General features: G+C 40.8%; 1 protein-coding gene across 4 annotated transcripts in view; it reads right to left on the bottom strand.

Annotated features, from left to right (window-relative positions):
- slc8a2b (solute carrier family 8 member 2b) overlaps positions 1 to 24391 on the bottom strand; it is a 208436-nt gene that overhangs the window by 64070 nt on the left and 119975 nt on the right. The window lies entirely within an intron of this gene.

The raw sequence follows: 24391 nt of genomic DNA on the forward strand, positions 1-24391 counted from the left end.
TCGGTTCATTAACCCTCTCAAGGCAGGCGTTGCAGATTTGCAACAGTTAAAAGCTAACAACCTGATTACCCCACATACATCTTCTATGAGTTTTTTTTTACTCAGAAGTACCACTGCAGGTATTCTTTTGTGCATTAGCAACAAAAACTTAATTTGAGCCTGAGAGGGCTAATAAATATCAGGAATCTAGCTCATGTGTTTCTAGACATGTAACACGAGTAAAACACAAACTGTTGTAGAGTTTAGACGGCTGGATTAATTACAGCCTGAACGTCTGCTCCAGCAGACGAATGTGAGACTGACGAATGAAAACCTTCATCTCCTGGATGATGTATGAAACCCTGCTGGCAAGCTTTTTCTATCTTTTAAAGGCGACTCAGTCCTCTCTCCCTCTCTTGCTCTATTCTCCCCTGAGCAAATAACAGCAGTAAATGACAAATCAATGTTTCATATCAATAAGTAATTTGTGCTGAAAATGACAGGGCAGGATGAGGATTTTATTTCAGCCATACAGGTTTCACAGCAACAAACACTATGTGACTTTTCAGGAGAAAGCACACACGAGGACATTAAACAAAACAAACAAACAAACAAACAAAAAAGCTGATTTATCGTATTTTGTATTTTGTACACCATTTTTCCCGTTTAGTTTTGGAGCAGCTGCCAGATTTTCCAAGTAAATCAACCTTGAAACTACTTAAACTGACAAAAGCTGCACAGATTTTACTGTGGCAGCAGCCAGTGAACTACCAGTGTGGTGAAGGAACATGACTATGACTCTAACTTCATATGGCTTCTGAAAAGCAAACAGTTCATGTAAAAAGGGTCCTTTGACTTTTTTTTCGGGTCATGCAGGTGAAACAGGGTGAGAGGCAGCCTGTCACACCACATGCTGCTGCTCAAAGAACAAAACCTGGGCATTTTTTAACTACAGTCGAAATAACACCAGTGCATTCAACCATGCCTCCATCCTTCCACTACTTCAAAGTTTTGCACTCCCAAATTGTCACTTTGGGGCTTTTGTGTTTGTTAGTTGAGCCTCAGGAACAAAATAAATGTAGACAGGATCATCCTGAATTGCTCTTTTTAGAGACGCTTCAAAGCCAGGTCTCTTTTTGAACTGTTTCATCGTGTAGTTCTATAGAGATAATAATTCAACAATTTATCACAATATTCTCAGTTTAATTATAATTGTTTTTAATGTGAAGCACAGAAACAAGAATAACAGTCCTTATTATGGTCACCAAACTGAGAGGCCTCACATAGAGTGTGTGCAAACGCACACAGACAAAAACTGCACAATCTGACAAAATATAATAAGGCACAGATGAACTAAATAATAGAGTCTGTCTCTCTAGATTCTCTATCATACAGATCAATGCAAGCTTGAGTGCTTCAAGCACTCGATTCCTCTCCTTGAAGCCTCTCTGTGCTTCTCAGTTCCTGCCACCAAATGTGACAGGAGGTGGTGAGGAAGCGGCACAAGCCGAGAGGCATTTAACAAAAAAGTGAGACATCCTCCAAGAAGCCTCATTTTAAAGCAATTTCAATTAAATATAAGGTGTGGCAGAAGTGCATCATGAAGCTTGTATTACGACTGCTGTTGTGTTTTATGATGACAGATTTTATGATCACAGATTTATATTTAAGGCTACTTTACTTACATTTACAAGCTAATGTATCATCAACAGAACATAAACAGTAAAGTGTAGAAGTGACGAGTTTCTTCACAAAGTCAATCATCTTAAATAGCTCAAACATTTCATGAAAACAAAGAAATTGTTGTTTAAGGACTCGTCCTTCTGCCATCCACCCACCTATCCATTCATCCATCAACCCTCGTTTGTACACCTCCTTTTTACACCGAAGGTAAAAACACTTCTGCAAAGGGTACACCTGTGCATCCACAATTAAAAGTGAATCCTTCAGCACAGCGTACTGAGATTAATTTCCTGTTTACAGACAGGAGGAAGGGGGACAGAGCAGACGATGAAGCACACATTAGAGAAAAGAAAAGCCTTCTAACAAAGGTCTGAGGAGCTTGGAAAGAAAATCTCCAAAAGTTGATTGTGTTCATCTGGACGTAGCGTTTTGTGGGAGAAACGTTTCGTCACTCATCCAGGTGACGTCTTCAGACTCAGCTGACTGCAGGTTTCAATCTTATAAACAGTAAATTTGCATAATGACTGAAACCAGCCCACTGAAGGAACAATGGGCTGGGAGGTCAGTTCCTTAATCTTAATTATGTAAATTCTCATGACATTGATCAACAACCACTGATCAATGGCCATGAGTACCATTCACAGAGAGTTGGGGAATGGCTGCAATCACAGCATTGTAAGATGGTGACAGATGTACCCTTAGGCCCCCTCCTCGATTCAGAGATGGTCTTTCCCTTTTCACGTAAATGTCCTCCTTGACTCCGCCCTCAAACCAGCGTTCCTCCCTGTCCAGGATGTTACATCCTCATCATTGAAAGAGTGTCCACTGGCCTGTAGGTGTAAATAGACTGCAGAGTGCTGGCCTGACGAGGTGGCTCTTCTGCGTTGTGCCATCCGCTTCGCCAGAGGTTGTTTGGTTTCCCCGATGTATAAATCCTGGCAATCCTCCTGCACTTAACAGCGTACACTGTGTTACTCTGTTTGTGTCGGGGGACCCGATCCTTGGGGTTTAAAAGCCGCAGAGACCCGGTGTTTAGAAAAAATGCGTCTCAACTGCTCCGATGCTCCTGACATGTACGGGATCACTGCAGGTTTTCGCTTGGGCAGCGGTTGTCCTTCTCTCCTGGATCGGCTGCAGCTTTCTTTTGGCGCCTTCCCAGCTTTGACAAAAGATGTTTTATCTTCATGCTGCTGGATAAAATCGACTGGTGGTTGCTTTCCTTACACTAGCGAGCATAGACAGTGAAGCTGAGTTTGAAGCGTGTTTGAAGCATGTTACCGTGCACACCACGTGGGTATTCATAATGCACATGAAGAAATGTAGATATGTGTGGAAGTATGCGATCTGACATGGAACAATGTAACCCTCACATAGACAGAGGAAGACAAAGACACAGAAACTGCTGTCTGCTAAGAAAAACGGATTGCTAATAAACCCACGTATAGGAATTCAACCATATATTTGGATGGCTGGCAGGAAATAAGCAGGACTCAAAGTTATTTTATTTTGAGCTATTTTTCAACAAAATGTGAGTCTTCAAACGGTGCATTTTCTCTTAACACAATGTAAGCTTGCAACAGTGTGTTTAACACCAAAAACCAGATGATGTGGAACACCTGCAGGTCTGCTGGGTTAAAGCCATGCTAAAAGCTAAAATTTGTGAGACATTTGGTAAAGGCTTAGAGAGCGCTAACTCAAGGACAGATGCCACTCCTGGGTACTTTGAAAATAGCCAGCAGTCTAACAGACTTGTCTCTGGTCTTTTAAAGCAGACTGTATTAGCTGTCGCAGCAATACACTTCCAGAGGGGAGAGGCTTTATGGTCCCTGGTGCTTTTCTCCATCTATTTCTACCCTCTCTCTGCCTCTCAGCCCATCGCTTTCTCTCTCAGTTCTGTCTTTCTCTCTCAATGTTCATTTTCTGGTACACAAACACAATCATTTTTCAGAGTAACTGTCCTTTAGATGGCTGGCTGTTATTTTACTGTCACCACAGAAATCCTCATCCAAACTTTGAATGGTGAGTGGATGACGAAAAGACGGAGATGGCGAGACGCAGCAGGATACAATCCGTGAATTAGAAAAGTGTCTTTCAGTCAGCAAATAAACAAACCACCTGATGCTCTCCCAAACACTCGCCTCACAACAAAGCCCCTTTTTCCTAATAAGACTCCTCTTTATTTGAAGGACTATTTCGATCTCTTCGCCAGCGCCAGATCTAGTGATCTGATCTAGATTAGTTTAGAAGTGTTTGAAGCTTTAATCTGAAACTCAGAGGAAGAAACCACTTTGTCTAATGAGGTCAAGAGTTTACAAAAAGGACTTATATGTTTGGTCCTTCATCAGCAGCCCCAAAATGTTGCTCTGTATCACACACGCACACTGGTGTCTGGTATGTCATGATCAAATATTTTCTGATTTGGTTTCTAGTTCTTAGTAACTGTAGGGAGAAAGCTTTTTAATTTTGACAAGCATAGTTAAACAGTAACCAATCACATGTCATAGCTTACACAAAATAACTATTTGTATTTTCAGCTTTTAATCTTGAGATGAATCTTCTGCCAAGTGTTTGACTTTGATGTTTTTTTATTGCATGTTGTTGGCATAATTTATTCTTCATTCAGTTCATTGTGGCGGAGGTGTGGTCCCTGGCTCAGCTGCAGGGGAGGGGTGGTGCAGTGAGATCAAAGGGGCGGTGCCGGGGAGTCAGTCTGTATGCTGTATTCAATGTTGCTTCCCTTGACTTGTTTTTCCTGATTAGTTTCAGCTGTGTATCCCAGCGTTTCCCATTTTCCTAATTACCTTTTGTGTATTTAAAGCTTTTGTATTCCCTCAGTTTTCACTTTTGTTGTTCTGTCATTTGTGGAGTGTGTCGATTTCTGCACACATATGCTGACTTGTAAGTTAATTAATAAAAACAAGGCATTATTTCTTTTGTAGCTGAAGTCCATCAGGTGACAGAAACCCTGATGGTTTCCTTACATATATGGGATCTTTTGGTGATGGTGCTGTGGCAGTATTAGTTAGCAGGAAATAAGAAAACTAAAGGGTAAGGAGTTTGGAGTTTATATGCCAGGTGACAATTTTTCTCTACAGACTTGGACCGTTGTGTTTAAGTTTTTATCTTTTCCACTCACCCATTAGTTAAAATTTTTGGTCTCTTTTGAGTTTGTTAACTTGTTGATCAAATGTTAGGTTTAATCCAGAGGCTTGTCATTTTGACACAAAGACATTAAACACAATCTTGAGGCTGTTCAACAGTGACATGCTACAAAGACTGGAGCAAGTCAGTATAAATATATGATATCTGTACTGATGTCAGCACAGCTGTTCCACATTGTGCTTTCAAAAGCATGATTAAATGATAAAATGATACTTAATTTACACCTTTTGGCTTGGGAAGGACAATTAAGTAATCTTCATAGTAATTAACTAATGATTAGCTTTCATTAAATGTATCTGTTTTGTATTTGGGTCAGCCCTCATGTGCTCGGTCATCTCACTTGGCTCTAAATTCTAAAGCTGGATAAATGGCCTGGTAATATCTAACATATCATGATGACTTGCACTAATGGACGTGTGAAACACTAACATTTGTGTGTGAATCCACACAAACTCTAAAATGCCCAACTTTATAGCACAAATAAACAAACAACTGGGTACAAATACAGTTTTAGGCTCTGTGACTTCCCTTCATAACTCTAAGTGGGTAATTTATTTAAAACTCCAATCTCATTGACAGATGCTGTGAAACAGCTGTCTGCTAGCCCTCGTAGACACGGATCAGAGCCACTGAACTGAACCTGAATTAGATCTTCCTTTGGTTCAATTTCCATTTGAATTATGAGATTGATGGCCTGCATGATATGTGTGTTGTTGGATTGGACCTGTACAGTTATAATAACCTTTGTACTTTATAACATAAAATTAGACCCACGTAAACAATTTAAACCAACTGAAAATATTTTGTAAACTTGAAAAATTAACTAAAATAAATAAAATACAGAGAAAATATTATCTAATTTTTAATGTTTATTAATTCTTTTTAAATCAAAATTTATCTTAAGAGGCATTGATAGATGTGCATATTGAGATGTTGGATGTCTACAAGACTGTGAGTCAACCGCTGTGAAAAAGTGCATTTCTATGGTAATACCTGTACTGATTTCCCCAAATCTTGCCTCTGAGATATTCCATTCATACATAAATAATTGATTAATTATTACACTCACATTCACAGCTATGTGCAATTTAGAGTTTCCAGTGAACCCATCACCACTAACTGCATGTCTTCGGACTGTGGGAGGACGCCAGAGTACCCAAAGAGAACCCACGCAAACATGGGGAGAACACGCAAACTCCACACAGAAAGACCCCGGCCTGATGGTGGAATTGAACTCAGGACCTTGCTGTGAGCCAACAGTGCTAACCACCACCACCCCTCCAAAAAACCCCAAACCTTTGTTGCATGATGTGGGCTTTGCTTACTAAACATCAATAGGTTTTGAACACTATTACTATAAAATGTTAGTATGACACCATCAGGACAGAAATCAAATTCCTCTTAATTTCTTCCCAGCTACTAGCTGGAGCCTTTCCCAGCATGCACCAGAGGGCTAATTAATCAAAGCACAGCTCACAGGGAGACAACCAGCTTCGTGCACACAGTGCTGTCACACCTTCAGAACAAACAACACGGCGTCTGTGGGTCCCCTGGTCCCCACGTAGTCATGCATAGTGATTATCCTCAAACTGTCACTGAAATCTGAAGAGATTCGGTTTTGTTTCAGTTTCAGGTTGAAGATTTTTTTACCTTTCTTTGTGTCACTGAAACTGAGTGATGAAAAAACTGCCCAGGGCACAAGTAGATCAATTTACTCTATTTTCTTTCACATGCCACGTCCTCCTTCTGTGCCACTTTTTCATCCCATTTACCAAGTCAAAGGAAATTTGATGAGTGATTTCCCTTTGTCAGGTTACTCCGAAATATCAGACGGAGCCAGCTGGCTGAGGCTCACAGAAAACATTTTGCTGCTGTAAATTTTGGTGACACTAATTTTTAGGAAGGAATGATTATAAAGTGTTCCTCTGAAGAAAATCAGCAGCAAAACCTGCAGCCAGGCATGTTTACTAATGGTTCAGCCTGAATGTGCAAACGGAGAAAAACATTATTTTGTGTGTCTGCGTGTGTGATGTTAGCACTATCACTACCTCATCAAAGGAGGAACATCAGAAAGATATGAAGCACAGTGAATGTCTTCTATCAACTGTGAAAGCCGAAGACTTAGCTGTCAGTTTTTTTTAAATGTTAACATCATGTACGCATATTTCTTATTTTTGGATTAAATGAAGAGTAGATTTGCTTCATTCACAGTTAATAAGTATTCGTTATGTTACAGAGGAGTTTGTCCACGTTCTGTTTGACAAGACATATTTTAGCTTCTCTGCTTTTAAGACAACTTTATTCTGATTGGTTGCCCGTCACAAACAGAAGGTCTGAACAGCTGATAGCGTCTGGTAGTGCATTTAAGCTCAGTAAGACATCCACTCACTCAAAGAAATATGAGTTTATGACATAAGAAAAAGAATACTAGATCTTCATTACAATGCATTATACTGGGCTGACTGAATGATGCAGACACTTTTTAATTTGTATGTGAAGCCCCATATATAAAGGAACTGCACACATATTGAACACTTCTGCAGTTCATGGTTTGCATGCTGTGCCATTTTTATTGCTGCCACTGCAGAATAAAAGGTGTCCTCTAAGAAATGAAGTGGAAAGTAAATGTGTGAAGGCTGGAAATCTGGAGGGACGCTAGCTGTAAAAGTCTTTCCATAACCTTAACCATGCTGTATGTACTGACAAGAAGGATAATGGGAATTTTAAAACACTGACATTCAGAATTGATCTTTCTACCACAAATTTGCCTATTGTTGGCAGTGTTATCTTTCCTGTGTGTGGGTGTGGCTCCTTTTCGGGAGGTGATGTCATCAGTGACTGGCAAAAGCACAAATTGAGACATCTGTGAACCAGCAGGACCTGAGCACACACAAGTGTACCCACACATTTCTACTTTTCATCAGGTTCTCACCCTCCCTCTCCTTCTCTTGTCTGAGAAAAGGAACAGAGCATTTCTAATGTGTTAAGCAGCAAAAGTAATAAACCACTAAAAGCAGGGAAACTGTGAGCTCTTTTGATATTCATCCACCAAACATGCGCATGTTTCATGAGTGGGCAATCCGTACACAGCTACACACAGATATTGTGCCCGATTTGTCACACGTGATCTATAAATCCATTTTTTCATTACACATATGCACACACAACACTGTGAATCCATTTTATGTCCCAGTCTTCAATCACCAATAAATAGTGTTTTTAGCCTGTATCTGAACAATGACCGGAATGAGACAATCAGCACTGTGATTAATGACCTGACTGGAGAAGAAGGGGATGAACGCATTACTCGTGCATGTACATCAAACTTTTCTCTCTCTTCTTGTCTCATTCCTCTTATCTCATCGCTCTCTCAGTTTTATCAGTTACAACAATGTACTGCATTTCCCTCTAGACACTATCCCTCAGAGGATCATGGGATTGCTGGGAAACCTCAGCTGATGAATGTGTGCGTGTGTTTCAGTGTTTCACCTGCAGATTTTCAGAATCATTTTTCTGTCTAATCATTTAAAAATTTCCAAAATTTGGGGGTTTATATGATTGCTTGATATACATGTTTCTCATAGAGCTGGAGTTAGTGAAGGGCACAGAAAAGGAGATGCACCCACACTTTAAAAAAAAGAAGACAGAAACACAAAACATATCTGCCTCCCCAGTAAGTTCCCCATCCTGTGGATGAACTCCAGCTGGTCTTGGACTGATCCTCTTTTTGCTCTGCAGCCTTCGTGAGCTCAGCATAAAGCTGCCAGCTCTCCACCAGCTGTGGAACAAACAAGAACGCTGTTGCCAGATGCAGAACAAGACGTTTGACTTGGAGTTTGACCAAGTGGGGAATGAAAGGGCAGAATTAATCGAGTGACACGCAGAACGGAAGAGTGGGGAGACTGCAAGTAAAAAATATAAATAAATTGCAAAATATACTCAGGCAGCCAAGTGTTGTAGGGAACAATGAAGGGAACCACCAGTGTAATGCTGCGTGTTTCCACAGAGGACCTCTGAGGGGATGCTTGGTTTGCAACAATATCGAGGTGGGTGATATGTTGCGAAAAAACATCTACATGACCTTCGTGAAGATTTAACACAGCACCATATTGTTGAATATTTTAACACTGAAGAGAAAACTACAGTAATAAGCAATATTAACAGGCTCCAGAAAATTGTAAACCCTAATGGAGCCTTGTGTGAACCCCCCCATCACAGCAAAAGTAAGGAAGTAAGAAGCAGAAGGGCTTTAGGAATGCACTGCAAGGTCTTCTGGAAAAATAAAAAATGTTATACACAGATTTCTCAGCTTCCCAAAGAAACATCATCCTGCTGAAATGTTGCTGTTCACACTGCGTTCACCCTCAGTTTTCCATCTCACGTCTGGGCACCTGATATGCCTTTAAAAACATTAATCTGCTACTCCGACTGGATTCTTGGATGGTGTTTCCTTGCCTCCCTGGTTCCTAAAAGCACTTCCCCACCAATGTGGCCTCATGCTTTATTTCAATGCTGGGCTGCTTTCAGTGAGAAAACTCTGCAATCAATCAGCGGTAGAGTGGCTTTGTGAGTCATTGCTGTAGTAGAAGAGAGAATAGATGCAGCAGTGCACCCGTGGGCGCCTTCTGCCAAACAGATTTTAGACCTCATAGGTGTTTGGAAAAGTTACTAAACTAAATTTGGAGTTGCTCATTTTTGGCATTTCAGTCCAGTCAATTAGATGTGAGTTGATATCTCCCCAAATACACCAGATATCTATGTTCTAACCTAAAAGGCTTATTTTTGTAGACCTGGTGTTGCATTCCTGTTAGTAAAGTGACCTACGTGAACATTTTACTGCACTCTTTGCTGTGCCCCACTTTATACTGCAGAGTTCTCATTTATTACTTCAATGCAGTTTTTCACCTCACATGTGTAAAATGTTCTTGGACCTTTTCAAACTCAGAAATCTGCTACTTCAATGTCAAACTTCCTCTGTGGCCTGCAGTCTTACTGTAATCACATTACCTTTCTGCATACATTAATAATGTAACACATAACTATTCCAAGACTGTTACAAGTCACACAATTAAGTTCTTATCTGTTTTACTTCTATAAATTATTTGTTTGATGAAAAATAATCACCATATAATAAATAATTAATCTTATGTTTCCATGTAACTTATGTACATTACATGAAAGTTATTGTTATTGCAGCAAACACAGCCTCAAAGACAGACAAAGCTTTATTTATAATAAAGAATGAAACAGATATGCACAGTCAAGCATATAACCTGATATATCTCCATCTGTTTCTACAGTGGAATGACGGTCCCCAAACTCGCCGTCTCTTGTGGGAATTTTTAGTGAGTAGACGACAAACAGCACTTTGAAAAGCAAGACTTAGCAACACTCAGTAGCTGTGTGCACAGACACACACACACTGAATGGAGCATGAATAGCGCAACCAACCAGCCATTAGGCTGGGAAGAGCACTGGGAACTAAATAAAAATCTAAGAGAAATGCTTTTTCACAGCGTTTCAGTCTTTTACAAGTTCAAACTAAATACAAGGCCTACATTAAACTTTATTTGTTTCAGTCATTCATGAAAAGGTTTTCACAGAATTTCAGCTAAGTGCACCAATCAACTACAGTCAGCGAAAAATTGCAGATGACCTCCATTACAGTCAGTCAATAAACTGGAGGAGGATTAAACAACAGGTACAAGGCTGTTCCTGAACTTGGACAAAGCTTTTCAATGTCTGTGAATTATTTAGTGTAAAGAGAGAGTGTGTAGTCGGTGGATTTAAGAGTCAAGTACTTTCTTTGTAAAAGCTGACAGAATTCAATCTTTCTAGTTTTTATTTTTCTGTTGAATCTGCTAAGCGCGTCTTTTTTCTTAAATATTTCCTGTTTTGTGTTTTCATTCGCTGCTTCCATTTAACAAAATGAGAAGAATCCTATTGCAATCCCGTGACTTGAGAACAGCTTGAAGTTTTCAAAGTAATATGAGTCAACAGAGCTAACATATTCAGCATTTCTGTGGGAAATCTAATTCTCCACAGCTCAGAATATTCCCATGTCAACTAAATAAAGCTGGTACAGAGGGAGCTGCCCCAAAATAAATAAAGCTAGAGGAAGCTATTCTTCTCATTTTCAGCTCCATGTTTTCTTTTTCTTGGACTTCACTAAAGAAGTATATTCATAATTTATCTGGTACTGGGCGTCGGTGAAGCTTATTTCACCTGCAGTCTCAGACAAACAGTTTTAGCTCTGTTCCCCTTGAAGGCAGCTCTCTCTCCTTTCTTGTCTGTGTAAAACTGAACACTTACACTAGTCTAAGGCAGTCCCATGGCAGGGATTACTTGCAGAGATACACTGTTCTCATTACTTAAAACCTCAGCCACTTTGTCATTATAGTTCCCCTTCAGCTTAAATTATGTGCTACATTCAATAAGCTATAGAAAACATGTCTGTCTGTGCAGTAAAGCTTTAAATGAAATTTCCCCTTGTGGGACTAATAAAGGTATATCAAATCAAATCAAATGATAAAGTTTGGCTTCAAAATTCCTTCAAAAATCCTGCTAATAATCCTCAGTTTTACTACAACAGCTCTCAGATTAGTAACTTTCTCAGCTTCTGCTGTTTGTGTCTGGATGTGTGACTGCGGTTGGCAGCTCATATTAGCGGTTCTGTCTCATCCCGCTCCTCTAAAGATGTCTGGAAGATTCTAAAATTACTGTTATTTTGTTTGGTAAACACATAGTTAGGGATCGAAAGCACACCGAAAGTCCTTCCTTTGCTGCAAATGCATTTCATTTTCTGTGGCGTCTCCTCAATAAAAGCCATCCTGCTGCCAGTGTGAGGCTTTCAGTGCAAAGCAGAAGACAGAAATGCATTAGCAGAGGGAGAGAGACAGAAACAGAGAGTAAGAGAGAGACGTACCTGTGAACGTCTTTTCTGTGTGAAGGGACTTTAAATGTTGTAACAAATAATAAAAATAATATAATGGTTTAGGCCAGCGGTCCCCAACCTTTTTTGCGCCACGGACCGGTTTATGCCCGACAATATTTTCACAGACCGGCCTTTAAATAAATACAACAAAATAAAACTAGTACCGGTACAGAAAAAAATAAGATTTATTCATAACACACGTGAAAAGACCCAGGAAAACCGAGTTAACGATAAAAACGATAACAAAATAACGCTGAAAACCGATAAAAACCCTGAAAAACATACATTTCAGACCTGAGCCTCAACTCTCGCGGCCCGGTACCAAACGACTCACGGACCGGTACCGGTCCGAGGCCCGGGGGTTGGGGACCGCTGGTTTAGGTGCAAAGCCATCACCACTATATCTATGAGGTGACCCCTGGCTGGGGGACTTTTGCTGATATCACAGCCCTCTCTAGAGTGCGAATGTGGTGACGAACAACCATGAAGCAGCTTCAAATAATCCCTCAGGCCACTGATCCATGTTAAAGTAAAAGTGCAGACTTGAGCTATTATGTCACAGAAGCACAGAAATATGCTACACAGCACAGATTCACCGATGAGGATCTACTTTTTCACTTTAAAGTACAGGTTCTGAAATGTACTCAAAGTAAAAAGAAGCTCTTTGGTGGATGTTTCCACCCACAGGCCATTTCTTCCAAAGCTAACTGAATATCGTTATTAAAACAATAATAGATTAATTTAAAATGGCAGAGAAACTACTGAAGTGACTGAAGTGAACATAACTAGTGTAGTTCTAGATAATAGGAATGAGGACATTCCATGTGAGCTTTAAATTTGCAGATTTTAGGTTTTATTGATGAAGCCCTACCTTTAAAACAACCCTTTCTTTCTTACATCTTTCTCTGTCTCTGAGTGAAGTTATCTGTTAGTCTTTTCAGTGCCTTTAGCTGACAGACACACTGTGTGACTAACAGAAATGAAACAGTATGTGTTTGATTATATTTGTTGATCTGTTAGAGATGTTGCATTTGAAATTACCTGTCACTTAGAAAAATGTTACTCCCCTTATACTTCAGCTCGATGGACAATTTATGGACATCTGGACCAAATATGCAGTTCCAGGTTGAGTCTAATGCTCTAACTGATGCATAAACGTTTTCATCTCTCAGTGATGGATATGCCAGCAGGACAGTTTTTTAAGTATTATTGTTTTCTCCATTTAGTCTCAAATTGGTTTGGCATCTGGAAGACAAGAATAACAGGAAATATTAACTCCCGTCAATCATTAAACCCAAAGTGATGTAGGAGTAGAAAGTGGGAATATCTGTAAAACTGTAGGGAGTAAATGTAGAAAAATATATGTATGGTAGGTACTGGATACTTCAAAATTCAGCTACAAAATATGTATACTTCATTACTGGGACAGGGAATACTGGAGTTACTGGTGGGAAGTAATAAAGTATGTATTTGTTAAGATTCCTACCATCAGGTTTTACTGATCACACAGGACAAGATTAACTAAATAAAAGGGAGAAAATGATTTGAGTGCAAATAGTGCTGAAGGTTGTGGTTCGTTTCACGGGTGATTTACAAAAGTTCATTTTAATTTTGCCAACAGCTGCACAACTTAGAGCAGGGTCGCAAAAGAGAAGTCATTCAGCTGCAGGAAATTTACTGAGTGGGCAGGCACAGCCCGTCAACTGTGATCAGAAAAGGATACAAGTACACTTATACATTTATACAATTTTATTTATCTACATTTTACCCACATTTACACAACTAAATGTAGACGTATGGTGGCAGCCTGACAGAGTCGGAGTATGTTGGAAACAGGCTTCAGAAATACTTTGACACTAAGTCAGCTTATATCACTTTAGGGATAAACCAGAAATGCATGAATGACAAAAGTTTGTTTCTGTTAACAGTCTCACTACAGTTTTTTTGTTCTGGATTTGTTTAGTTAGAACAACACGGCTGAGATCGCCGTGGCAACCTTGTGCACTGTCCATGGTCCTGAAATAACATCCGTTTAATGAATTTAATATTTTCCAGTTTGCTTCACCACAAAGAAACTTTATAAAGTGAAAAAATGTTTTAACATTTATTAGCATAAATCCATTGATCAGACTGAAATCCATCCAAGGTCAGATTAGTTTCACTGGTTTTGGTTCCAGGTCATCTGTGAGATCAGATTTTGAATTAGGCGGCTTGGTAATCTGCGAGCATTTGTCACGTCGTTGTCCATTATGCCAAATATAGACATGGCACACCACATGCCACTGCCATTCTTGTTCATAGCCTAGTTACTTCTCAGATTGACTACTGCAATTCACGCTTCTTTGGTCTTACTCAGAAATCGATCCATAAGCTTCAACGTGTCCAGAACTCTGCTGTACGTATTATCACCAGGACCCCTGTCCTGCAGCAGCTTCACTGGCTCCCGGTCAAATATCACATCAATTTTAAAATACTTTTGTATACATTTAAGGCAGTTCATCTCCTCTCCCCTCCATATCTCTCTGAATTGGTTCAGATCACCGCAAAAATCTTCGAGTTCACTACAAGAATCTGGTCAGTACTTTTATGCCAAAACCCAGTTTGCACAATCCGACCCGTAGAGAGCTGAGTAGAGAAGTTAAAAACAATCTGCAGGACTGCAGTGCCCATCAAACTGGAAATTCAATATTTGGACCAAAACTTTTTCTTTTTAGTCTGCAATCAGTGCAGAAACACCAGCTGTCTCTTCATCTCTGCCTCCATCCTTTGTGACTCATCCTCTATTATTTGGATTGGTTTTTGGAAAGTGCCCAAGTTCAAATAAATATACCCGACCATCAAACTGAAATGCCTTTTTTCCCTCCATATTAGTCCTTTGGGTGATTCACCACTGCATGCAACTGCAAAGTTTCCTGAAAGTCAGCGTCTATAAAATAAGCAGCATGAGCAGTGATTAGTTTAGCTACCAACAAGTGTCCTCAGTGGAGAATCATGATGTGTGCCGGGCAGATCGTTTGTTTCTACGCTCAGTCACACAACAATCTGAGCAAGAACTGTGACACAGGCCACTGCTGAGTCCACTGCAGCCATTTCACAGTTTGTAGCAATCATTCTTAAAAATGGATATTTCTGTTTGCATTTATAATTTAAACCCCCAAAGAGGGGAAATATGGCTCAGGTGAAAAGTACCACTGTGCATTGAGCTGTTAAAAATGCGAACGTTGAAACCAAAATAATGATCGAATCCAGTATCCACACTCTTCCTCTCATTCTTTACCTGCTGCTGGCCCAGACAGTATGCATGCGAGCTATTCGTTTTGATAGGGTTAAGTGTTCATTAATCTAGTGCTCCAGAAAAAAGAGCCAGTGACACTTCTGGGTAATAACGCTGAGGGTTGCATCGATTTAAACAAATGAGGCCGTTTGTTTAAAACTGAACCGCAATCTGATCTTTCTCAGGTAATTTGCTTGTAATTCAACACACATATTCAGTCTAGGTGTTTGGTAAAAGTCACAGAAGCATGAAGCTTTTGAGTTTGTTTAAATCTCGGCACATGTCTACTTGTAATTAAATTCAGTCTAAACACACAGAGGTATTGACCTGCAGCACTTCATGACCTTATCTTCACATCGTTTCTTGCCACCTTATTACTGCGCAGCTCCGTCCTACTCTGTTCATCGCGAGCAGCTCGTTTACAGATGATAAATGTGACGTGCATGTGGATGATAGTCATTGCGTTTGCATTTGATATGACTGGATTTTAGCCTCATTAGGATCAGACACGACCAACTGCTTGGTGGTGTTTCTACTTTTAATAATTAGATTTCTTTATAGAAAATTTGATAGTATAACTATGACTACTTTGATGGCAGTGTTGTGGTGCCCAGAGATGGCATCTGTGACCAGAATGGAAAAATATATTTTATAAACTCTGGACATTTTTTAGCTTTTATGAAGGACCTGTGCCCAGTACTGAAGAAGAAAGCAATATTCACCATTGTTAGATGTTAGTTATTGTTCATTGTCTCACTCAGTTGCATTTTGAAGCACGCTGACATAATGAAGACATTAATCATTAAAATATCTCACTATAATAAATTAATTTTCCTTATCTTTAGTTATTAAAATAATGGGACACTGCAGTCAAACGTTCCTCGAGGATTCAGAAGAGTTCATTGCATTTGCGATCTGTCTCTGCACACCAGCAGGGTCTAGTCAACCCTATAAAACTTCCATAAAGACAAAATAGATGTTTTCTTGGTCTCCTTGTTTTTTGTTTAAACGATATTTGTGATGTTACTGAACACAAAAACTCAGCAGAAAAGTGTAAACACTGCAATGTCCCCAGGTGTAATGCAGGAAAAGTCGTTTTCATATTTTTCCTCCCTCATGTGCAGCACATGGCAGGATATCCTCTACTTCAAATGCATCTGTGCAACTGGAACTATTCTGTGACCTTGAGCTGAATGGGCTGCCTGGATGGGGCATGCACCAAACACCACGCCCACTCGCTAGCTGTGAATCCAAAGGACACATGCTAACATCACACAGACTTCATAATACCTCTTCCACCCTTGTGGTCAACACCGGTGCCCCTCAGGGGTGTGTTCTGAGCCCTCTGCTATACACTCTCTTCACCCATGACTGTATTTCCTCCTGCGCGTCCAATCTCATTGTTAAGTTTGCAGATGACACTACAGTGCTCGGACTTATATCCAACAACGATGAGACAAACTATAGGACAGAGGTGCAACAACTAGAGTCATGGTGCCACGACAATAACTTGGTCTTAAACACCAAAAAGACCAAGGAGATCATTGTAGATTTCCGGAAGAGGGGTCATAACAACCATCTGCCTCTCTTCATTGGCAGTGAGGCGGTGGAGAGGGTGAGCAGTTTTAAATTCTTGGGGGTAACTGTGACCGAGGACCTGTCCTGGGGCAACCATATCACCTCAGTTGTACGGAAGGCCCAACAGCGCCTCTACTACCTGAGGAGACTGCGGAGCGCACACATTCCCAGATCTCTGATGTTGAACTTCTACAACTGTGCCATCAGCAGCGTTCTGACGTATGGATTTCTAGTGTGGTTCCCCAGCTGCACCAAGGCCGATCAGCAAGCACTCCAGCGGGTGGTGAAAGAAGCTGGCAGAATTATTGGAACAAGTCTGCCAGAGATCAGTAATATCTTCCCCACTCGCTGTCTGAGGAGGGTGCACAGTATCCTGCGGGACCAACATCACCCTGCGCGCCACCTTTTCCATCTGCTGCCCTCAGGGAGAAGGTACAGGTCTATACAGGCCAGAACATCCAGACTGGCCAACAGCCTGTATCCACAGGCTGTGAGGCTCCTGAACTCTCTGCCCCCCTCTCACGGACAATAACCATATCCAACTTCTTAATAGCAATGAACTGGTCTGCATTGGTGCATCATATCTTTATTCTCTTCCCCCTCCTGCCCCCCCCCCTCTTTCTTAAATAGATAACTATCATATCTGATATCATATCTCACAGTACAATAATATTGAATGGGTTGCATTGTTGTATTTTGTCATGTTTCTCAGGTCTTTGTCTGAATTTCTACGAACATTATTGCTAAGGATTGTCTTATTGCATTGGAGTCACACTGGGTTAAATATGTACACTTGGGTTTTAAGGGGTATTTATTTATTATTTTCTTCTTTTTTTTGGGTTGTATGGAAGCCCCAAACGCAATTTCATTGTTCTTGACAATGACAATAAATAAATAAATACTAAATACTAAATAAATAATAATGGCAGGTTGGAAATGCAGGTTCACACACATTTCAGGTGTGAAATTGGCTTCCGAGATGCAAATCTGATTCTGACCCTGATTCTGCTTCAGTTTTGTAGCTGCTAATTCAGTCAAACTTACACTGAAGGAAAAAACATTGTCTCACCTTAGATTCAGATTGTTGTACAGCCGTTTGCATGAATCGGGAGTGATTCTACAGCACGAGCACCTCGCTGTCGCTATAAAATCTGACCCATTGTCCTCTGGGACAGAGCAACACACAGTGAGGGACAAATAACAAAGAGAGCCTCACAAACGTGCTCTCTTTTCCAATCTCTCCCTCTTCTTCACACACAGAAACTCTTATTAGCTGCGACTGAGGCTGAATAACACAGCAAATTGGTCTCTCAACAATCATTTTCTCTATGTCTGCTGAGGCTTGTTGGCTAGAAGGAGACAATCAGTGTCATCTCACATTACAGAGATACACAAAAGGTGAATGTCATCAAATCCAAAGCCCCCCCCTTAAAAAAAAACACAGACTTTAAAATACAAAAAAAAAGTGTTTGTGGCTCTAAAACAGCTTCAAGACTTTGGCGAGAGCGTGACTGAAAATCCCAATAAAGAAATGTTTGATAGGCCAAAGCTTCAGAATCCACTGACAGCACACAGAGGAAAAAACAGCTCTATAAAGACGGGAGCCCGAAATTTGTTATGTTTACTTCGACTACTTTAAAGTCTTTCTGTTGCTCACGTGTCGCGTCAGTGCTCTTATAATAAAAATAGATACATCCCAATCCTATATCGCTCTTTATCTTTGCTATTTTTAGTGCTTCAGTGTTCAGTTTTTTATCTCCTGTTTCTTTTTATATTAATGTCTTGTTACTGTGTAAAACACTCTGTTGTGCATTTACACTGTATTTAGTTCTAAGATGTAAAAAAAAAAAAAGTGTGGAAAACCACAGTTTCCCCGAGCAGTTCAAAAGCCACAGATGAGGACAATGTGGAGATACATTAGTGAGTATGGAATGGGTAACTAACTCTGAAGGCTCTATTAATACTGAATATTTAAAGGTTCTGGAGTAACATACACTGCTAACAAGGCATTTATTATTTTGGCAAGATAATGCCAAACCACATTTTGTACATAACCCACGAGCTTGTCTCCACAGTGAGAATCCAAGTGCTGCACTTCAGTCATCAGTTTGACATTAAATACGTTAAAAAACAAAAATATGGTCGAGGAAAGCCAGAATTATTCATCAGCAAAAATCTGGTATTAAGCAGGAACACCGCAGAAAACATGTAACAAATGTAAGTTTACGTAAGAAAAAACAGTAACACTCTTGGACACCATAATTTGTTTCAAATCATTGCACTTTCCCTTTTGTTTACATTGTGATCTCATCGTGAAAGTGTCGTACGAAGTGAAGGTTTCCCATGCAGAATGCAGTAAAACACAACAGACTGATTTTCACCTCCAGCAGCATCTGAGGTCCATCTGTCTGTCAAACCTGAAGTACTGAATTTTTTAAAAGGGGGATATGCACGTCCGGCTCTTCATTATGTCCTTTGTGAGATAATTATTTGCTGTTTTAACTGTTTACTTTGTTTCCAGCATCACAGAAATTAAGCTCACCGTTTGTAACACTGATAAAATCGATCATTTAGTTCTTCAGCCCATGATTTGTTCAGTTCTCCTCAAAAGCTTCGAACTAAGACAGCAAGCCATCTGCTTGAGATGTATAAACTCATTTTCAGTGCACAGCAGGTCATTCAAAACAAGAGCAGCAGCTGCATGAATACAGTGTAAAAGCAGATCAATGGATAAACTGAGGCCTGAAAATAAAATAAGAATTAAAAACAGTGAAAGAAGAGCAGAAAAAATGCTGCTTGGTGTGCATGTCTGCTCACAGGATTATACTTTATTGTATTTAAAAGACAGTTTTAGTCCTGAGGGTGTGGACAAGCAGCTCCACAGTCGGAGGATTACAACTGTGAGTGTGTGTGTGTGTGTGTGTGTGTTGGTTGTGAGTACATTTGTTTCTCTGTGTGCATCTGCAGGGTTATACTGTAGTTGGCGGCTACAGGGCATAAAGCTTTCCCTTCCTCTTTCTCTGCTCCTTTTATGTCTCACATTTCCCAAGTTTCCAGCTCAACTCCTTATTTGCTTTCCAGGTAGTTGTGCACATGTGCCAGTTCAGAATATATGCCACGTTAGAAACTATAGAGAATAAAAGATTTATGACCATTTAAATGTCAAAGCTGTTCTTTTTAAAAATGTACTGCAGGCAGCCATTTGCAGTGAAACGTGCTCCAGCTCCACTGAGCTGCTGCAGCTGACAGTTTCTGAGAGCAGTTTCTGTTATAATCCTGCCTTAAATGGTCACTGAGCACAAAGCCTGCAGCAACTCGGTATGAATGGAGTTCAGTCCACAGAGAAAAATCTTCCCCCAAAAAACGCCCCAATAAAACAACAACAATGACAAAAAGACAGTAAATATGGATTTGAGGCTACATCTGTTCTACTGCCCCAGATTAAAGTATCCTGCCTGACAGGACGCTCAGAGGCTCTTCAGTTTTCTGCACAGGCAGAAAGATTTCAGTTCATGTGAAGGAGGAGGAAAATGGTGGAGCAGTAGGGCGATACAGATTTTGAGGAGCGGCGATATAAACATTACTTTTATTTTTATTGCTGAAAAAAACAAGAGCGTGATGATAAAGTGCAACTGCATGCAGCACAGAAACACTGCTAACACAACTCCAGCTCTTTGTGAGCATCTGCACGGACAGCATGCTAACACAAAACTAGCCAACAACCCAGAGTGATGATGAAGCGCGATGAGTCAGTGCTGACCACAGCTCAGCAGAGCCTGAACTTCAACAGGTAACAAACTGATGAGCAGTCAGGCAGAAGTCTCTACATCTACCTGCTCATGTTTCAGAGGTGATCACTTTGAAGTGTCTTTGAACTGGTTTCCAACTTTATTTTGTTCATTAATAGCCAAAAACAGAAGATCGTATGTGTGTCCCCATTAGGACAGAGATCTGCGTTGGTGTGTGGGACTGTAGCTTAAGGTTCATATTGTTAACTACTAATTATGAGACAATGTGTATTAGTCAAGTTGTTGCTTCATCATGTCTAAGTCAGCTTTGTTGTAACTCAGGCCCACAGTAAATATGTTGGTCTCTCAGTTATTGAGCAGGACATATGAAACACGGGGCTTCTTTACATATATATGCAACATTTTAACCATAGTGATTTCGATAAAATGTGACAATCATTCTGCAAGACTAAAAGACAATTTACGTGACAGCAGTTGGTGAGCTGATGATTTCTCTCCAGATGACTTATTTTTTATTCTGGTGTGCTGCCCAAATCACTGTTTTCCTCTGGCAAAAAAGCAAAAATGTAATTTAACACAATGCTGATTAAAGAAGGGACAGAAGAGGCAGCTCTCCTGTGATGGAAAAAAAGGGTATCCCTCTAGATTTAAATTACAATAGGGCCACGAGGTTCACAGAGAAATGGAGGCTAATTGTGAGTGTAATTAGTCTTGTGATGAGGGTGAATAATGACCCACATGCACTCACTAGATTGCATTTAAATCACTGACCAGCACAGGTAATGTTAATCCTCTGATTTCCTTTCAGAAATAAATCCACAGTCTAAAAGGGTTTAAGAAATCTCTGCTGCTCCTCAATAAAGCTGATTCAAAATGAACAGCTGAACTCTTCAAGAATTAAATGCATAGCGATTACAGCAGGTAGCAGAGGCAAACAGCAGGTTAACAGTCTGGTTTGGTGTCACAATATGAGCAGCTGATCTGATCTGATGCATTTTTAAAAAAACGCAAAGCACAGTTAAAAAGTTTGTGACCTTCCTGAAGAGCTGGAGGTGTTCAGCCTGCAGCTCTTTATCTAAAAGTTCGTAGGAACTGCAAAAGATGAAAAAATGTTAGAGTGCTGAAAAATCCTCGGCATTAGTTGCTTTTCTAATAACAGACTGCAGCTGGCTCCACGCACTGTTACAAACTCTTGCTTTACATTAAAAGCCACCTTACTTTTTCTAGCTGAGCACTTGAATGTGAAGAAGCAGTCTGATAAACTGTTTGCTTCAACGGCCACTTAACCTCCTGAGACCCTCCGATGCTGTGTGAACATAGTCCACAGTGATAAAAGACTAACTGGCATCAATGAGATAAAAATTTCAGCACATAATTTCCCTGTGATTCATCCACTCTTAGACAGGCTATCCGGTTCCACTGCAGGGATAATAGTAAGACCAGTACACTGAAAACTGTTTAGTGACACAAAATGTCAAAATTGGGGTTTATTGGACGAAAACTAAAAGTTTTGAAAAAGCCCTAAAAGTAATATAACATTCTGGGGTTGCGACTGATTTGCTGCCCAGCCTGCCGATCACAAACCAAAGAGCTATAATTATACCTGTGAACATGACTGATGGAGACTTACCAGCAGAGCGGCAGAGGCCAAACAGCTGCAGCTCCTCAGCTCTAAAAGATGCCTGCTGGTCACAATAATAGAGACGTGAGAAGCATCTAAATATCGATCCTCTCTTCTTTTAAACTCGTCTCTTACTTGTCTCTAGAGGCATCCTGTCCATATAACGTGTGTCTGTTCGTGCTGACTAAAGCCCACAGGTCAAATTAATCACAGACCTCAATTTACACCCGGATTCACCTCAGCAGCTGTTTATTGTGCCTGCGAACCTCTATGTGAGTCAATTCCACCTTGGCTTTCATCAGAACCATTTCATTTGTCTCAGCAGTCTCGACCTAGACCCAGAAGCTCAAAGTCCAAGCTTTGGATTTACCTCCATCAGATATTTTCAGACATCTAAAGCTTATAGCACTATCCATTTTTCACTGAACATGTCCAGAGAACTGTGTGAATGCGCAGTAAAAGTATCGTTCTGAAATAAAGTTTGTTAACAGATAAGCACTCAGGGATAAGGGCAGGGATAGCTCAGTAGGTAGAGTGGTGGCCCCATGATCGGAAGGTCGGGGGTTCGATTCCCCTGAACAGCTACCCTGAGGTACCCCTGAGCAAGGTACCGTTCCTACACACTGCTCCCCGGGTGCCCAGTGGCTGCCCACTGCTTCACTGAGTGAATGGGTTAAATGCAGAGAGGGATTTTCCCCGCGGGGACCAATAAAGTACATTTTCTTCATATCAGTCTCACTCTGGGTTCTGACAGTTGTGTGTTAGCATCTTGTCTGCTGTTGTTGCTGTTCTTGTTTTTTGGAACCAGAGGTGTATTTAGACCAGAGGGTTGAATGCTAAATCATCAGTTAGAAAACTGGCTGCAAAGCTGGACTCTAACAGTGCAGTACCTACAGTGGGGCAAAAAAGTATTTAGTCAGCCACCGATTGTGCAAGTTCCCCCACCTAAAATGATGACAGAGGTCAGTAATTTGCACCAGAGGTACACTTCAACTGTGAGAGACAGAATGTGAAAAAAAAATCCATGAATCCACATGGTAGGATTTGTAAAGAATTTATTCGTAAATCAGGGTGGAAAATAAGTATTTGGTCACCTCAAACAAGGAAAATCTCTGGCTCTCACAGACCTGTAACGTCTTCTGTAAGAAGCTTTTCTGTCCCCCACTCGTTACCTGTATGAATGGCACCTGTTTGAACTCATCATCTGTATAAAAGACACCTGTCCACAGCCTCAAACAGTCAGACTCCAAACTCCGCCATGGCCAAGACCAAAGAGCTTTCGAAGGACACCAGGAAAAGTATTGTAGACCTGCACCAGACTGGGAAGAGTGAATCTACAATAGGCAAGCAGCTTGGTGTGAAAAAATCAACTGTGGGAGCAATCATCAGAAAATGGAAGACATACAAGACCACTGATAATCTCCCACGATCTGGGGCTCCACGCAAGATCTCATCCCGTGGGGTCAAAATGATCATGAGAACGGTGAGCAAAGATCCCAGAACCACACGGGGGGACCTGGTGAATGACCTGCAGAGAGCTGGGACCAAAGTAACAAAGGTCACCATCAGTAACACACTACAACGGCAGGGAATCAAATCCCGCAGTGCCAGACGTGTTCCGCTGCTGAAGCCAGTGCATGTCCAGGCCCGTCTGAAGTTTGCCAGAGAGCACATGGATGATACAGCAGAGGATTGGGAGAATGTCATGTGGTCAGATGAAACCAAAGTAGAACTTTTTGGTATAAACTCAACTCGTCGTGTTTGGAGGACGAAGAATACTGAGATGCATCCCAAGAACACCATACCTACTGTGAAGCATGGGGGTGGAAACATCATGCTATGGGGCTGTTTTTCTGCCAAGGGGACAGGACGACTGATCCGTGTTAAGGACAGAATGAATGGGGCCATGTATCGTGAGATTTTGAGCCAAAACCTCCTTCCATCAGTGAGAACTTTGAAGATGAAACGAGGCTGGGTCTTCCAACATGACAATGATCCAAAACACACCGCCCGGGCAACAAAGGAGTGGCTCCGTAAGAAGCATTTGAAAGTCCTGGAGTGGCCTAGCCAGTCTCCAGACCTCAACCCCATAGAAAATCTGTGGCGGGAGTTGAAAGTCCGTGTTGCTCGGCGACAGCCCCAAAACATCACTGCTCTCGAGAAGATCTGCATGGAGGAATGGGCCAAAATACCAGCTACTGTGTGTGCAAACCTGGTAAAGACCTATAGTAAACGTTTGACCTCTGTTATTGCCAACAAAGGTTATGTTACAAAGTATTGAGTTGTATTTTTGTTATTGACCAAATACTTATTTTCCACCCTGATTTACGAATAAATTCTTTACAAATCCTACCATGTGGATTCATGGATTTTTTTTTTCACATTCTGTCTCTCACAGTTGAAGTGTACCT

This window comes from Maylandia zebra, linkage group LG14 (assembly GCF_041146795.1).
Source record: "Maylandia zebra isolate NMK-2024a linkage group LG14, Mzebra_GT3a, whole genome shotgun sequence".
In the NCBI taxonomy this organism is placed as follows: Eukaryota; Metazoa; Chordata; class Actinopteri; order Cichliformes; family Cichlidae; genus Maylandia; species Maylandia zebra.